General features: G+C 36.8%; 1 protein-coding gene across 1 annotated transcript in view; it reads right to left on the reverse strand.

Moving 5' to 3' along the window:
* The window catches only part of LOC138701029 (sodium- and chloride-dependent GABA transporter ine-like), a 394,240-nt gene that overhangs the window by 279,588 nt on the left and 95,475 nt on the right, over nucleotides 1–19,177 (reverse strand). The window lies entirely within an intron of this gene.

The following is a 19,177-nucleotide window of genomic DNA, read 5'->3' on the forward strand; positions in this document are numbered from 1 at the left end:
GAATGATGGGATTGTGAGGCAAGTTTTCTTAGGGTACTTCGGTTTCTCCTGCCATTTAATTCCACCATTGATACATTATCTACATTAACCTCACTAGAGCTTTTGGTTTATCTAGAGAAAAACAAAACTCGAGTAGAATTTAATTGACTATTACATGATTACAAGAAAGTATATAAAGATTAGAAGAAATAAAGTAGGTACTTTAATACAATAAAATATTAATTAACTTCCAAAAATACTAAACTGCTTTGAAAATGTATTACTGTACCATCTCATTCCTTACAAATATTCCGCTAGATGGCAGTAGTGTATTATGATTAGCAGAGCCCATGGATTTCCAGAGTACCGCAATCTTTTGCGCCGGAAATGTCGACAAATCAGCCATTGTTATTCCATCGCGCGCTATTGTAGTATACAGTTCTATAGAGAATGAATGCAACCTAAATGAGAATCAAATAATTTTAATTTTAAGGGCTACGGACACTGGCCTAAATTGAGTTTTATTGTAAATGTTCCCTTCCCAAGCGTGTTGAAATGGAATGAAAATGGCGGCCGACTAGCTGAGTGCGCTACTCTGAGTATACACGGACTCTGATCACTCTCTTGTTACCAGTTGTGCCAGCTATACAATCTTCATTAAACTCTACGGACGATTACTAGTCAAAAGGGCTTTGTTGAGTTCGTTTAATTTTTATTAAAATAGTTGCATTCCACTCCAATTATTGTCAATTTATATTAAAGAATCTCTGATACGTGACTATCCACAATCTCATACAGCAGAAGCTATAATATAACGTAAATAATATAAGCAAGGTAAATTATCTCTTAGCGCGTCTGGCCGCGAAACCAGGTGGCCCCGATTCGATCCCCGTCAAAATGTTCCCTGTGAACAAAGATCGGCTAAGGTTACCAACTGACGTATGCATTTGAGCGGAGAATGGATAAAACTTTTAGAGATTCTATTTACGTTGGCGCAAACTGGAAGTGTGTATAATAATACTCACCGACATATAATTTTTTGATTACCTTTGAGCCGGATACCCGGTCTTATCTCCTAATTTCCGACTAACGCAGAATATTACTTCGACAGGAAGAAAAAGAGTGAGGGGGAAAACTGATATGAAAATGGCGAAGAGAATGTGACGGTAAAACCATGAAAATGAAGACACGAATCATAAAAATGACGACAATGGAGATGATGATGTTAGTAGGTGGTGGTGGTGGTGGTGGTGGTGGTGGTGGTGGTGGTATCTGTATTATGAATCTTTATTTACATCCTTCTATCTCATACGTAAACATCATGGAAAATATAATCAAGTTAATGAACCTGCTGGTAACGCACTGTTTTCTAAAACATTGATTTTCTGCCAAACTCATGACTTGGCTACATTTCAAAAAGATTTAGAATCAATGCTTGACTTCTGAAGTTCAAACTTTATTCTCATTAGTATTACTGAATTTAAAAACTGATATTTTTCTCTACTAGTCCCGGATCTACTTTCAGAAGTGATTAAATTCATCTAGTTTCTTGTGTTCAACAACTGCGGCCTGTCCTTTTCTACTTCGAAGAAGGCGTCTAGCCTCAGGATTTAAACGGAGGTGATAAACAATCACTTCCCGTACGCTTCAAACATAATTCAAAAGCCTTTTGGCTTTATCCGAAAGGACGAATAGCAGTATTTATCATAAGAACAATTAAGTTAACTCGCATCTTGACTTGGTTCACCGACGTAAATCTGTCATCAGTAAAGAGCACATTTGACTGACTACTCTCAACACTAATTCCTTATTTGGTAATTCAGCGACTCGCAGGATGATAGGTCTCTCTCTTTTTCCTCTTCCTCACATACATTAATACGCACACATAGACTACACATACTTGAACTGAATTTTGTACCCGACGCTGGCGTCTGTCTGTTATGAAAAATTTCACTTCACAAATCTAGGCTTACTTATGTACATATTTTATTTTCAAACTGAAAGTAAGATAGTTCTAAATATGGAGGAAAAAAAAAAGTCAGCATCGAGGTCACTGTCATATCTTTTAGGGCTCTGGTGGTTGCCTGTTATATGTAATGTCTTATGTTCTTTTATACGTGAAGAACGGTACAGTTACGACCCCAGAGGCATAGCCATGGAGGGGGGCTAACCAGACTGAAGCCCATCAATTTTTAAAGAAATATTTTTAATTTATTAATACTATAATGGATTTAAAGTGTAAAGAAACAATCCAGCATTGACGTTGCGAGAGCGACACTGAAAAAAAAAAAAACATATTGTTTGACAACTTGCTTTAAATTGACTCTGATGATTTTCAAATAGGCCTACATTATGAAGCTACCGTTCTGAACACAGTTATGACTATTTTAACTGATATTGTGGGTTCCGATAATTTACGTGTTTATCTATTTACTTTATGTTCTATGTAATTCCGTTATTAAAAAACACACCTACATATATATGTATAATACAGTACATAAAGTAATTGAAGAAATACATGGTGAACCGTTAGGGTATAGCTAAAATAAAAACACCGTAAAACATTTACTACCGAACTTTATTTGTTGAAACTTTGTGCATACAACACTGAAAGATGGGAGATTCCTCAGGGCTCAACATGATCCCCATTGCGCACCCTGCACAATTCATAACTGTGATGCAATTCAGTCTATGTCCGTTGTAACATAAGAGGGGTGATTTGTTGAAAAGCTTCAGTAATTTTTACTCTCAGATCATTAATGTTCCCCTATACGAAGAAGTCAGGAGGAATTGGATCTGGGGAGTTTGGAGGCCAAGCCAAGAGATAGCTGCTTCTCATACTGGGTTTTGCCTGCGACCTCCTGCACGTTTTTTTTTTAGCACAGAACCTGTTTCTACAATGTTCGATACCACAACATTATGGAATCGTATTTAGGTACATTACGCACAACATACTTACGTCGAAATTCCCTTGGAACTCCTTTAACACTCTCAAATTTAGCATACCAAAGAACACATTGTGCCCGCTGTTGATCTGTAGTAGCCATTTTAATCATCTACGATTTGTATGTGTCTTTTCAGATTATGGATTGTTGATTGTCATAATAAACTCCCATCTTTTAATAATAATATAACCAGCAAGAAATTTGTCCTACTATCATAATAGCTTTTTAATAATAAATTAATATTTTCCATACCCAAACGGATCAGACTGTATAACTATATTAAGTAATTTATTTAGGTTCGGCGTCTGTTGATTCAAACTCTAACGATGAGAATGGATTTTGCTGCATAACAACTTTTGGGAGTCTGAATCGATTTTAAATTTCATAGCACTAAACAATAATTTTATTATTATAGTTGGATACAAGTTATAGGTAAATTTACTAAGTGATGTTCCCAAAACTTAGCCCACCTCCCACCTTAAATTCCTGGCTACACCATTGTACGGTCCCATGATCCTAAGTTTTCATTGCAGTATTCGTCTAGCGTAAGACTGGTAACTAATCCACATACGAACTTAATGTTGTCCACTGTGGTCTAGCGGTTACCATCGTTGAACCAGAGATCCTCAAGTTTAAACCCGGCAGAGCCCGATATATTTTAAGGAGCGACAGAACAATTGGTGTAGCATCCTCTGGTAGTCAAGTAAAATTGGGCTGCTGTGTCGTAGATTTATGGCATGAAAAACAACCTTCTCTCTGATAGAGGACTTCAGGAAATCTATCGGCCATCTTTTCGCTCATGTTGAATTTCAGCGCTTTTAATAAGGTCTAAGTTTAAAGCGTGGTTAAATAAATTTCTACGAACTAGGCCAAGGTCTACTTTGGGCTGGAGAAGCGAGAAAAAGGTAAGTAACCATAAACAAGACAAAACAAACAAAGCTGAAGCCAAAATGGAATAATAAGAAAGGGAATACGGAAAGGAAGTATATAAATTCCTCAAAATACAGTCGTACTTACATACTCCTATTTTAAACGTAACCGTACTTCAAAAGCCTCTTAATTTCTAGTTTTCATTGCTGCTACTTTTTAAATATTTACCTAAGTCATCTTTTATTAAGGAGCTTCAAATGACGTGGAGAATATATCCTGTTCATACTTCAAGTGAAACTTACAACATATTTTTATCTGAGTATTTCCGTTTGCCATAAATGTTGCATTTTTGTTATCACCTCTCCCTATTCAGTGACATCATAACTTTAGTTTTACATTCCGTTTCTTGTTATCACTCCAAGAAATCATAATCTATCTTAATACCGTTCCGGCAATCCGGATCCTTCCCAATATACTCGCATTTCAGAATTCACATCTCGACCCATAATACTTAATCAATACAAATTGATAAAACTATAAGTAAAGCAAACTATTTTTTGGTCAGTTTTGTTCCTTCGTCTGAGATAAAATTACATTTATAGATCATCATCATCATCATCATCATCATAATCTTCCTACCAGGTGATAGTCCTAGAATGACTGTTCCGGTATACAAAAGTTTTCCCGCCATCTCTTCACAGGGCGACCCAGTGATCTTTTCCCTATAGTCTGTAGTTCAAGCTAGCTCGAGGAATCCTTGTTTTAGGCATGCACTTGACATGGTGAAGCCAGTTGTCTTGATATTGGTTCAGTACAGGTTCCATTCCCAGTTCTTGTAGGATGTCTTCATTTCTTTTATGATCCCATTTAGTGTATCCTGCTGTTCGGCACATAAACTTCATCTCACTGGCAGTAATTCTATTTTAATCGCTTTTTCGTAAGGTCCAAGCTTCGCTGCCCTAACAAAGGACAGGTCTTGCTAAGATTTTGCACAGATGAGTGCGGGTATATTTCGGGACTAAATAAGGTTTCATTATATTGTTGATAATGCCTGCAAATTTACTGAATTTAAAAATTTTTGTGAGATGTCTAGATGAGGTAGAAAGGAAAACTTGAAACCAAGATAATTGAATTCATTAACCCTTTCTAAAATGTTACCATTTATACAAATTTTACTTCGTACAGATTCTTTGCCGCAGAATGCCATTATTTTTGTTTTTTTTTTTTTCCGCGGATATTTCCGTGCGATATTTATCAGTAGACAGCGGAAAAAAGTCATTCGGATGTGAAGGTAACTACAACGCGAGTAGTTTGTCTCGTCAGAGGGTGGTGGTTTACCTAAGCACAGTAGGCATACTAGAGGCGCGTGCAGGTATAGGCCGGGGGAAATTTAAATTGACACACGGAATAATCACTGAATATTGGTTGTACGTTGGTATTAACTATTGTAATGGCATATTTTGTGCACTTTTCTATAAACCCTTTAAAGTGAGGATTGTTCAACGTGTTGAATGTAATATTGCAACTTATCATCATTCGACACAAATCCTGGCAAAAGTCACATTTCATAATTAAGGCGGAATTTGAATTTGAACCATTAATTTCTTCTAACATACGGGCAACATTTTTCATGTGTTTCTGTGTATTACAGTGATGACCCATCGATTCTTTTGTTATCTTTTTTTTAATGTACACATACATAACGAACACTTAAGTGTTTCACCAGTATCACTACTAAAAATGTGAACACCATATTCTTGTATTAAAGAATACACCCTATATTTTTTAACATCTGTCTTCGGCATTATGATCACTTCACTGAACACAAATGAAGAATATGTTTACGTATCTCAATGTTCTCTGTTCACTTACGGACTGACTGAGAACGCAGAGTGGCAGTTGTTTTCGGTGTTCGCGAAGTGCTTTCTGCGGACTGTACCGCGTTGTACCTACTTGGGATGCATGCACATCTCATACCATTGTCTACACATACAGTACTTGTAAACCGTAAACATGACTTTTATTTGACTTTTTTTCCGCTGTCTATTTATCAGCTATTAATTTTAAACAATAGACCAGCGTTTCTCAAACTATGGTCTGCGGACCACCTGTGGTCCTCGAAGTCTGTCCTTGTGGTCCTTCAAAAGAAGACAGAAGAAAAAATAAAATTCAAACGAATTGCGTATCACACTATAGCTTAAAATCTCAGAGTTTGAAAATGACACATGATAATCGAATTTCACTTTTTTTCCCCCAGTACTGACACTTTATGAAATTTATTATCCTACATGTCTACCGACTTCCCGCCCTACTCTCAGCAACAAAAGAGGGATTTAAAGTACTATGAAAGTGGTGTTTCTCGCCATCTTTTCCCTGCACATCTGACGCCGTGCCTGTAACCCAGCCAGGACCACCCGAATTCATAACAGAGGACCAAAGTACCGAACCTTAATCACATTTTAATATATAAGTATACTGGTATTAAAATATGGTACAAAAATGATAAATTTGCTTTTGAAGGGAACAAGAGTAAGGTGGTCCGCGGAACTGTAATGACTTTAAAAACTGGTCCCCACTTCAAAAAAGTTTGAGAAACGCTGCTATAGACTGATCGTTGTAAATCATCTTCTCAAGTGGCTAGCAAAACCAAATCATCTGCAAAAGTCAGTACTTCCAGACACAAATTTCGATTTATAGTTATATGACCATGACTTGAGTTTCTAAATTCCCGTACTATTGCGTTCATAAAAATATTGAATAAGGGGAGTGACAGAGGACACCGGTAAAAATTTTCAACCAATCAGACATTCATTTATAGATAATATATTTTACCTAAAAATCTTACGAAATATTTATCAGAGTTATTATTTTGAAGGATTTGAATAAGATGGCAACTACTTGCTCCAGTCCGTGAAATATCTGTTGACGTCTTTGACGGTTTCGCCACACTACGTACCGTAGGCGTGTAGGGGGCATGGATGTAAGTGCTATTGACAATAATTCTATTTCAAGTGTCCTTGAATTTAAAAAACCTACCGCCTTAGCCATTACATTATTTGGGATTGTGAATTTTCCCCTACAGTTGCATATGGTCTCTGCGAAGTGTTTTTATTTAATGTGTAATTGCGTGTTGCGTTTCCTGAAGATGACCAAGGGAGCGGAAATCCCTTCCTGGTATTCCAGGCGTAAGGCGGGGTAACGACCTAACAAATACACCTTAATTGTGGACTCGAGGATAGAACAATAGGCAGCACGCGGTAACTCGATTTTATCTAAGCAAGTATATTTGATTCATTTCAAGGTCTAAAATGTAAAACTCTTTCAAGGTTATTTCCTAATTAATGTTTATAACTTTAGTATCTTCTTAATAAAAGTCGCCTTTGTGGTTCAGTTGGCAGAATACTGGCTTATGATGACAATGAATCCGAGTTCAAATCCCGGCGATAACCAAGTTTTATTTGTGGTAGACAAAGCCTCAAGTTTTGAGGCTTTTCTCGCGATTCTTCCGTTTTTCTTCGCAATATAATCAACACTCTCCGCAATTCTCCTCTCAATATCATGTCTCGAAAAATAGGATAGCTCCTATGTTCGCGTGACGCTAAATCGGCCTTGGGTTTTCCCCAACCATAAGGCGAATGTCAGATAATCTATGCCGAAATCTCGGCCTCATCTCGCCAAAATACCATCTCGCTATCACCAATCCCATCGACGCTAAACAACCGAAGCAATATTAAAATACGTTGCATTTTACTTTGGTTCACTCATGCATAACAAATGGGTTCACGACAAGGAATACTGTCCGCATGCATGGTTAAGTCGCAAGGTCTTCGAAACGTGAGAAATCACGTGACAGTTACTCAATTAACGGAGTCCTTTTCTTTAAATCGTTTAAACAATTGCATAACATTACCTATATTTTCAATTCCATAGAGCAAATGTTTTCAGGAAAGAGCCTAACAGCGCAATCACTAGCCTTTACAGAGGAAAGAGCAGAAACGGGTGGGGGAAACCGGGATGCGACGTAACCCTCGGACGATAGTATCTTACTCGTACTTCAACGAGGTCCTCTTCACTAACGATAATGAATATACCTGGCGGGGCATGGAAGCTAATTAGACTTGCAATATTCGGAAAGAAGAGCAGAAATAATTCTTCACATAACTTAATAATTCATTTGTATAGGTAGAGACATACTGGATGTCCATTTCATTTATTTCTTCATTCTATGTAATAACCAAAAATAATAACTTAAAACAAATACACTAGTATGAGCTGATTTTTAGTTCAATATTAATTTAAATATTCGATTTCAAATTAGCCTCAGTACCTATTAATGTTATCAATGAAATTATGTTTCGTTTTCATCATTTCGGTATAAATTGATTCGTAGATACTGAATGTGAACAAAATTCGTCCAAGAGTTTAGGAAAAGTCGCTATTCACGGACCAACATACAGACAGATGGCATGTCTGAACAAATTTTCCAGGATGGAGGATAATGAAAACGTGCATTTCCGTGAAAATATGGAAATCAACTTTTTGCAGCATTACAGCTAAAAAGAACAGTAGGCCTATCTATGTAAATGAGTTTCCTTTACAGGCACGGTGTCAGTTTTCTTAAAATAACATAACTTAGGTGAAAATACTAGTAAAACTCTCATAATATACGAATTAAATTAGGAAATGGAAATCGGCAGACAGAACGTAGAGAGACAGGATGGCAAATCAAATGTTTTATTACAAACAAAGACACCGGGGTAGCTCAGACGTTAGGCGCGTTAGCTTACTGTCCTAGAGCTGCACTTGGGTATGGGTTCGATTTTAACTTGGGCTGATTATCTAGTTTGGATTTTTCATTAGGGTGGGTTATTTTATTTTACGACCTGTATCAACATCTCAGGTTATTTAGTGTCTGAATGAAGTGAAGGTGATAATGCCGGTGAAATGAGTCCGGGGTCCAGCATCGAAAGTTACCCAGCATTTGCTCATATTCGGCTGAGGGAAAACCCCGAAAAATTTCAATCAGGTAAGTTGCCTCGACCGGGATTCGAACCCGGGCCACCTGGTTTCGCGGCCAGACATTTTTTGTTAGGTTTTTCCTAACTAAGAAGAGAATATTAGGTAATCCCATGGCGAATTCTCGGCTCTCTCTCGAAATCTTACCTCGTTATCACTAATTCCACTGAAGCTAAGTAAATAGTGTGGTAGTTGATATGCCGTCGTTAAATAATGACTAAAAGTATATAAACAAAATGGAAAAATAGTAATATAAAACGTCTAAAACTCAGATGAGTCAAACACGGCTTTCAGATGCATTTCAAGGGAAGTGAAACGAGCAGACAGGCTCTTTCTTTGAAGTTGATGAAGATTGCTAAATATCTTAAATTGATTTAACGTTAATAACGTGGAGATCATTTGACATTTATAGAAAGAGAGTGATTCAGGTAAATGCAGTACCTACTACCGGTAAGTGTAGATAATTATATGTAGCTACTTTAATATCAATGTAACTCTGTGGAAAGCGAGGGAATTTAGAATGAAAAGCAGTTGTTAAACTACTGTAATCAAAGTTATGTGAATTTTATTGCCACTTTCTGAACTTTGGCATCCCAACAAGTTAACTTGCTTAACCACTGGATGCTGCCACATTAAACGAATAATATGGCTTTGCTTTCAGTTTCATTAAAACACTCTTAAATGAGATAAACAACTCTAGAATCTTACAAGATAATAAACAGACTTGTCCGCAACACTTACGCCTCTGCCTTGAATGAAAATTCACTTCTGAAATGCGCATAAAATTGCAAGTATAAACTACTCATTGCAGTCGTCTTCGTTTAGATTCCACAAACGCAATAGATTGTGTTCCATTTTCTTACTTTGTTTCTTATTTCCTGCATCATTCTTCTGCAACCTCGTAAAAAGCTATCTACAGAGAATTCTTATTACCAAGAAGCTTCGGTTCCTCAGGTTGCGGATAGAGGAGACGGCCTCCAGATATGGAGGGTAGCTGCGAATATATTGAATAAGCAGTCGTGGACAGCCGTTAAGGGGTGGTTCTCCAGCTTGGGGGTTGGGCGAAGGACAAACAAACACCACCGTAAAAAACAGCTTGTTACGAATCCATACAATAAGCCTCGGAATGGGACTGATTCTCTGGTAAAAATTGGAGATTTATCCTTCGAAGAGGTGGAAAAATTCAAATATCTTGGGGCAACAGTAACAAACATAAATGACGCTCGGGAGAAGATAAAACGCAGGATAAATATGGGAAATGTCTTACTATTCGGTTGAGAAGCTTTTGTCATCTAGTCTGCTGTCAAAAATTCTGAAAGTTGGAATTTATAAAACAGTTATATTACCGGTTGTTCTTTATCGTTATGAAACTTGGACTCTCACTTTGAGAGAGGAACAGGGATTAAGGGTTTTTGAGAATAAGGTTCTTAGGAAAATATTTGGGGCTAAGAGGGATGAAGTTACAGGAGAATGGAGAAAGTTACACAACGAAGAACTGCATGCATTGTATTCTTCACCTGACATAATTAGGAATATTAAATCCAGATGTTTGAGATGGGCAGGGCATGTAGCAAGTATGGGCAAACCCAGAAATGCATATAAAGTGTTAGCTGGGAGACTGGAGGGAAAAAGACCTTTGTGGAGGCCGAAACATAGATGGGAGGATAACATTAAAATGGATTTGAGGGAGGTGGGATATGATGATAGAGACTAGATTAATCTTGCACAGGATAGGGACTGATGGCGGGCTTATGAGGACGACAATGAACCTCCGGATTCCTTAAAAGCCATTTGTAAGTAAGTAAGTAAGAAAGAAACTTCGGTAAATACTAGTTTGTTTTCGATTCAATTGTTGACACCTACATAAAAAGTAAATTCTATGTATTTGCAATTCAAAGGACGCATTTTGCACTTCATATATTTTTTGTAGAATAATAAGTACAAACTTGAGAGAACGATATGATTTTTTTTAGCTAACATGAACTAACTACCATATTAAAGTATACTGCGAGTATATTTCTACAATTGGAATAATGTTTTAGATTACTTAGTTGTACCATGCCTTATCACATCATCTTTTTGTGGAATTTTGTATAATTGGCCTCTCAAATACAAAGTTTTAGTACAATATATATATATATATATATATATATATATATATATATATATATCTCCATTAATTCTATGTTATATGCCAGATCCGGGATAGATCCACGCACTTTGTTCATAATAGCTCATTATGAGACCCATACGCGATTATTATACAAGCCCGATAAATGGCTTGGGTGGAGTTGATGAATACAAGCGTGCCATGCTGTCTCATTCCTAACAGAGCCAAATCCCATCTCCATACGTGTACCACCACTAATTTTAACTATTACAAATGAGAGCTAAAATGAGGGGAAAGTGGAGTGTATTGGTGGAATGAAAACGGGAAACGGAAGTGATCCGAGAATATTCCAGTAAAAAATCTTCTTTGTTCACCATAAATCGCAGAACGGCGATCGAATCCGAGACTACTGGATAAATACCAGCGTGATAGCATTGAGCCACAGACGTGTTATCCATATACATAATCACGACTAAATATGTAGCATGAAATGAGAAATGATTACAGTACATGGTTATCAGGGTCAGTGCAATGATGAGGAAAGAGCACTAATGCATGAGGACTAAAATTGATAAGCCATTCACAACACTAAAAACAGCTTTACTTTATTGAAGGACAATTTAGCATTATAATTCTCGTATAAATAAATGTTATCATATTTTGAAGGGAGGTTTATGGCATCTCTATAAAAGGATACGGGTGATATTTTATTTTTACAGCGTATACTACGTAATATTTATAGAAAATATTATTAAATTACGATATTACAGTCCACAGCTGTGGAGTAATGGTTAACACACCTGACCGTGAAACGAGCGGTTCAGGGTTCAAATCCTGGTTGGGGTAAGTTACCTGCTTGATATTTTTTCCGAGATTATCCCTCAACCCAGTAATAGCAATTAATGCTAGGTAACTTTCGGCGTTGGACCCTGGACTCGTTTCGCTGGCATTATCACCTTCATCTCATTCAGACGCTATATAAGCAGAGCAGTTGAAAAGCAACGTAAAATAACCAATAATAATAATTAGGGCTAGAATTTTGATTATCTATAAATAGTGAAAAAATGTCCTAAACACAATGCATTTATGACTTAAAAATCTTCCAAAAAGTCCTTAAAATGCCCTAAAAATTGATCTTACATAATTTGCTTAGTAGGAAAAGAGGTTTTGTACTACTTAATATTTAGACTAGTAATTAAATTAAATTCTAGTAGGCCTACCAATATTCAAGTTTATTTAATTTTACATAATTTTTCTAATTTATTATTTTATTCTGATGTAGTTCCATGTAGTCCACCACAAGGTCACTCTTATCCGGAACTAGCAGGTATAGAGGAGTCTATATTGAAGGGGTGTTTGGACTGATCCATTACATGGGGGTGCACTTCGTTAAAATGGCAATATTTGTGTAGAAAAAAACGATTAAAATATTGTACAAAATAATGGGTATTAATGAACAAAATATGTAGAGAAAATATCAAAGGAAATAAACATTATTTTACATTAGGCCTAATAATGGGGATTTATGGCCGAAATTAAATGAAAATGCCTAAAAATGACCGAATAAATAAAAAAGTGCTCTTATGAGTTGAAAAAGGTAAAAGATGCAAAAATGCCCTAACAAAGTTTTAAAACACTCAGTTTATCACATAACATATAAATACTTAAGCAGCAATGTTTCTGGCTTACTAGAAAAAAGATGCAATTTCATCAAAGTCCTAGCAGCAATAATAATAATAATAATAATAATAATAATAATAATAATAATAATAATACACCAAAATTAGATATATACGGTAAAAGTACAATGTAACTCTGACACATAACTAAAGTGCTAAAAAAATAAAATTTAGATAACTTAACAGTTTCATACAGTATTATATCAGTTTTATTTAACCATTTCAACGGATTTAGGAGATCGTGTCCATTTTTTTCTGGATTGGAGTGAGCTGCTGCTCTTGCGTAAATATCTGCCTACGCTAACATATTACGATAACTCTTTTAAGATGCATTTCCCATGTCCTCTGTACTAGCATTCTCCGCGCATCGCCTACCAGTGATCACAGAAATGCTGATGAAATTACAATGGAATGGAACAATGTTGACGGAATGATATCCATATCTTTCCTGGAAAAACGGGAGAACCCCGTGAAAAACCCCAACAACATTTGCCACTACAAGATTCACCATTAATGAATAATGCTATTCCTAACCAACTCCAACCCGCAGCGCTTGCGTGGCACGCTGGTAGTCTAGATTACGCAGCCACCGAAGGGAATATCTTGTAGCCTACTGTTAGAAGATAGACTACTATCCAGTAACTACAATAAACTTATTGATGAAACGTAAAGCTGTCAAAAGTTCAAAATAATTCATTGAGAAATCAACGTGACCGGGATTTTGGAATTGTAACAAAAAAAAAAAAAATCTCTGGATGTTGGGTCATACAAATGCATAGTGACTTTCTAAACGCTCTGTAAAATTTTTAAATTATTAAATTATGGTTTATTAACGACGCTCGCAACCTCAGAGGTTATATCAGCGCCGCCGGTGTGCCGGAATTTTGTCCCGAAGAAGTTCTTTTACATGCCAGTAAATCTACTGACAAGAACCTGTCGCATTTAAACACACTTAAATGCCATCGACCTGGGCCGAGATCAAACCTGCAACCTCAAGGATAGAAGGCCAGCGCTATACCAACTACGCTACCGAGGCTGACGAGCGCTCTGTATATCGTAATATGGAACGTTGAAGCAAAAATCAAACTCTCAATTATTGAAAAGAAGTGCATCGATCTTTGAGAAAAGCATGGTTAAACAATTTCTGCTAATTTTTTTTTAAAATTAAGTTTCATTTAACGACGCTCACAACTGCCGAGGTTATGTCAGCGTCACCGGTATGCCGAAATTTTGTCCCGCAGGAGTTCTTTGACATGCCGGTAAATCTACTGACAAGAAGCCTGTCGCATTTAATCACATTTAAATGCCGTCGACCTGGGCCGGGATCGAACCAGCAACCTCGGGCAGAGACCAACTCCACCACCCATGCCGATGCTACTCATTTTTTATTATTATTAGTATGAGCTACGTTTATTATTATTAGGCCTATTATATTATTATTATTATTATTATTATTATTATTATTATTATTATTATTATTATTATTATTATTATATTTTATCACCAGAGACCGGAACTTTGGCAGAATGCCTTTTTAAATGTGTTAAATCTATTTTCATTTTGAAAGTAAATCTGTACGAATTATACTATTGTGATTGAAAGGACACTTTTACGTTGCCTTTTTCTGCCTTTTTTAAATAGAAATGCCTAATTTACAAAATGAGTATTTTTTTTCCTTTATTAGATTATTTATCTACTATTTATTAATTTATTATTAAGAATTGCCTACAGGTATATTTTAATTTATTTCTGTAACCGCTATAATGAAACTGACTTCACCGAATGTATATTATTGTATTTCAGTCAGTTCATTATTGTCTTTGCAACAATGAATGCAGCCGTGTAAAAATGTATAACAGTAAGCGTTTTAATTATCGTTAGTGTTTGTTTGACAAGGCAACAATGGATGCGGGTCTAACGTTATTTTTAACGGTTATTTTTCTTTCAGTTTTCATTGCGACGTAAATATTTCATAATGCAACATATCAGTACAACTAAACACAAAAATGCACTTTCCAAGGCTACTGGGAAGAAGATTTCTTTGCTTCCAACAGTAATTGCAACATCGAGTCGAAAATCTCAATTTGCATTCGACTTATGTAATGCTTTTCTTGCTGCCGAAATCCCTTTGTAGAAAGTGCAAGGTTGTGGGTCTAATGCAAGCTTTTTGTAATTGCCTTTTATTGCGTATTTTAGCTAATGCCTTTTTGCCTACCTATTTTAGCTATTTATGATGCCTTTTTTTGCCTGCCTATTTTAATCATTCATAATGCCTAAACTTCCGATCTCTGGTTATCACGTACACAGTTTTTTTTTTCTATTTCAAACCGTTGAAGCCAATTTCTGCAAACAAATCGTAACGGACTTCTTCGATTGAGGATGAAGCATGATCGGCTCCATTCTGAAAAGTACTATCCGTCGCAAATCTCAAAGTATCTGCTAGTGATCGCATCCGGAACCCTTAAACGAGACTTGTATTGGTATTTATTTACATTGATGTGGTTACGTATGTAACGAGATTTTCGTTTTTGTCCGATTGTTTTTGTTATGATAATGAAGCTTCCATTCTCGTTAGTTCGAAAGATCTTGTCTGTGATTGGCTTAGTAAACGTATCATGCAACTGGCACGCATCATCGACTTCATTTGCTATTTATATAATGATAATAAGATATCCCTTTCACTGCCATGCAATGTCACTGCAGGTTGCATTCGGAAAGCACGCGAGTTCCAATAAAGCTTTTCATGGCCACGTATTGTTGTGGGTGTCAAAGTCGAGGCTTTGTATTTCCTTTTTATTCAAGTGAATATATTTCAGTTCTCTTTCTCTCTCTAGCGCTATCATACCTTCTCTTTCTTCCTTTAATTACTTTACTTGGATGCGCAAGGAGCAAGGGATAAAAGGAAGATTCTTCTCTGCCAGCGTAGATTATCTAATTGTCTCCGCCAAGTGCTGCTTCGGCGGATACGGTTTAGACGAGGTCTTGGGAATTTGAGGCTGTGTGAACATTACCGTGAAATTGGCATACGCGACGAAAGCAACAAGAAATCTCTACTCGCCAAGTAAAATCAGCTAGTCGCCATTGCTGTACTTTATACAATCAACTCCGGATATAGTGAACCTCTGCGGACTTGCATATTTCGTTCACTATATCCGAAGTTTACTATATCCGAAGTGTCTCTCCCCTAACCTTAAATGACAGAACTGAATGAAATTGTGAACAAGAAAATAAAATATTTCATTTTTGTGCAATGGATTACACCGTATACTGCTACTCACAGTTGAATTACTTATACTGTACTGTCGACCCGAGTCCGCTTGCGAAAGACTACGTTCAATGTCACTTATAATATTCGCCTTATCTTCCAAAGAAAACACTTTATGCTTCAACATTTTTATACAGTACATTCACTGATGGAATACTAGATCAGGTAGAAATTACAAATGTTGTTAGAGTGTGACTCCGTACTCAGCCTTGGAATTTCCCGCGTCACTTAATGGAAACTGGGATAGGGTTGATGGAGTTTGAAAGCCATCGAAATCTTACCTTCATTTATCCTCTAGACATAATGTCCATTCCCTTTTAATAAAAGAAGGCAATTTCATTTTCCGTTGTTTAGATGATATCAGTCATGATGGAAATGTTTCTGAGAACAAAAGGCAACCTTTGATGGTGGAGGATTAGAAATTACAGTAGAGTAGAGTGCCTGAGAACAGAATGTCAACCCTTCGACGGTGGATTGAGGCAAGATCGTCGCGCGTTGCCTGGATTTACAGTACAACTCATTGTCTAGGAATCACTTATCCTAAGAAACTTAGAATGTTGTTCTCAACACATTCTTTCAATTTTATACAAGTAGGTCTGACTTCAAATAAGAATTTTTCAGGATACAAGATTCACTATAACCGAAGCGAGAGTTCACCATAAACGGAAATATTAATGTACTTTTTAATGTATGCGGTCGGGACCAACGATTTAGGTTCACTATAACCGAATGTTCCCTATAACAGTGTTCACTATATCCAAAGTTGACTAACAGTATTTAGATTTCTTATATCTAGGAGGGAGTATCGGGAACTGAATTTTGAACCAGAAGAAAAATGAAGATAAAAAAGATAGTATGCGTTATCTTTAGTTCAATAACAAACTACATAAAATTCACCACAATAATAATCGTGGGAGTAAATAATGTAACAGACTTGTGCATTCATATGTCCGTAATAGGGTGGAGCAAAAGTTATTTTACACTCTTACAAATAATGTAAGTGTAGTAGGCCTAATATCACGAAAACAACGCATGTACTTTGGCACCAGTACTTTACTAGTGGCGTTTAAGATTGGTATCATATATAATCGAAGATATGCAGGTTGATAACGAAACAAAAGACAAACAAAACAAACGAAAGACTGTCGCCGAGCGTAGCAAACAGTTGGCATGTGGTCAGTGTTACTATCTATTTGTTTACATGTGGTACCAGAACTCATGATATATGTGGGTAACTTCGATACTTCCACCATGATGGAGCTTCTACCCATTATCCATGTGTACTTGGATCAAGTTTTTAACCAAAATTGATAGGACGGCGTGCAGCCATTGAAATGCCACCACTTTGACCCCAAACACTGAGGACGGCTTCGAGTTTTTGAGCAGGAATACTAAGCTGTGTACCACACAGACTCCAACTAGGCCTATGTGTTAATAGAGATGGAAAAAAATTGAATATAAAAATAAGTAAAATCACTTTAGCAATTATCACAGAAAATAAATGTAAAGTGTAAAGTGACTTTTGTGCCATCCGGTATAATTAAAAAAAAAAACGTAAGTTACGACTGGAATTATAAAACTTTAGTTGGCTAATTTTAAATGCACTGCTTTAGCAATAAAGCCATTAGCAGATGAGCTTTCCAGTATTTTCAAATTATGCAATTTCCTAAGGCGACGGCAGAGCAAAAGAGTAAGATGTGCTTCGTTCATTTCGTATTCACTGTTGCACAGGACACACAATGGTGAGGGTAAAATATTCAGTCTATTAAAATGTGTGTCAAGACAGTCGTGATCGGTGATTACCCTGAAAATAGAGACTGTTGAAATTCTATTAATATCGTTGATTTTGTTTGGGGATTCGAGCAACATTTCTCACATTTTATTTTCTGTAGCGTGCTTCATTCCATCTTCAATTAATATGTTGGAACTATAGACAACATTCAACAGGTTGTGACAGATCAGTTGAAGGCATTTCCAATTGAAGACTTCCAGCACTGCTGCCCGGAGTGGGAAGTGTGTAGTTCTCCCCCCCCCCAAAAAAAACCTCTTTAAAATGGATAACGTTGATTTATAAATGAGTTGTTAATACAACTGAAGGGTCCAAGGGAAAAACACATTTAGTCACATTTTTTTAAATTTTCAGAAAAGCGTTTACAGACTTGAGAATGACAGTTTATTCCCTTGTAAGCCTTTAGCTTATGGAACCAAGCGAGTTTTCCCCCCTGTATAATTAGGGGATATTGAAGATCTCAGCTTTAACTGCCAGTTAAAATATAAAAATTACTAAATTTGGACAAAATGCATTTTCCCCCCGAACCCTTCAATTGTATAACGCCGGACTATTTTTTTTTAACATAACTAGTACCCTACCCCATTATATCGGGTTATTTTACGACGCTGTATCAACATCTAAGGTTATTTAGCGTCTGAATGAAATGAAGGTGATAATGCCGGTGAAATGAGTCCGGGGTCCAGCACCGAAAGTTACCCAGCATTTGCTCGTATTGGGTTGAGGGAAAACCCCGGAAAAAAACCTCAGACAGGTAACTTGCCCCGACCGGGATTCGAACCCGGGCCACCTGGTTTCGCGGCCAGACGCGCTGACCGTTACTCCACAGGTGTACCCCATTATATCCTGGCCTAGTTGCCTCATGAGTGGTACCTTGTTGGTGTCACTTGGGTTCAAACCTGTCTTCGGACAGTTGTCTAAACAACAACAACAACAACAACAACAACAACAACAACAACTAGTGTACATACAGTGTGATTCACGTGGATTTATCGTCAATTACGGAGCTTATTTCCGAAGACATCCTGAGCAAAAAATGTCATAGGCCTACAAACATTTGTCCTAATCTCAATAATTTCAGAGTTAAACTAATTTCAAAATATTTGTAAAATACCATTATTCTTTAGTTTGAATGGTAAAATAATATTATAGGATTTTTTCAGTTGGTTACTTAACGACGTTGTATCAACTACGAGGTCATTTAGGTCGATGAGATTGATGATAGCGAGATGGTATTTGGGGAGATGAGGCCGAGGATTCGCCACAGATTACCTGAAATTCACCTGACGGTTGCGGAAAACCTCGGAAAAAACCCAACCAGGTAATCAGCTCAAGCGGGGATCGAACCCGCGCCCGAGCGCAACTTCAGACGGGCAGGCAAGCGCCTAAACCGACTGAGCCACGCCGGTGGTTACATTATAGGAAATGAATGAACTATTCGGGAATATAATTTATTTAATTAGCTAGTATTCTGAAGCTAAAAATATGTTGTGAATTCCATAGTTACTTCGTACAGAATTTCTT

The sequence above is a fragment of the Periplaneta americana genome, chromosome 1 (assembly GCF_040183065.1).
Source record: "Periplaneta americana isolate PAMFEO1 chromosome 1, P.americana_PAMFEO1_priV1, whole genome shotgun sequence".
Taxonomy (NCBI): domain Eukaryota; kingdom Metazoa; phylum Arthropoda; class Insecta; order Blattodea; family Blattidae; genus Periplaneta; species Periplaneta americana.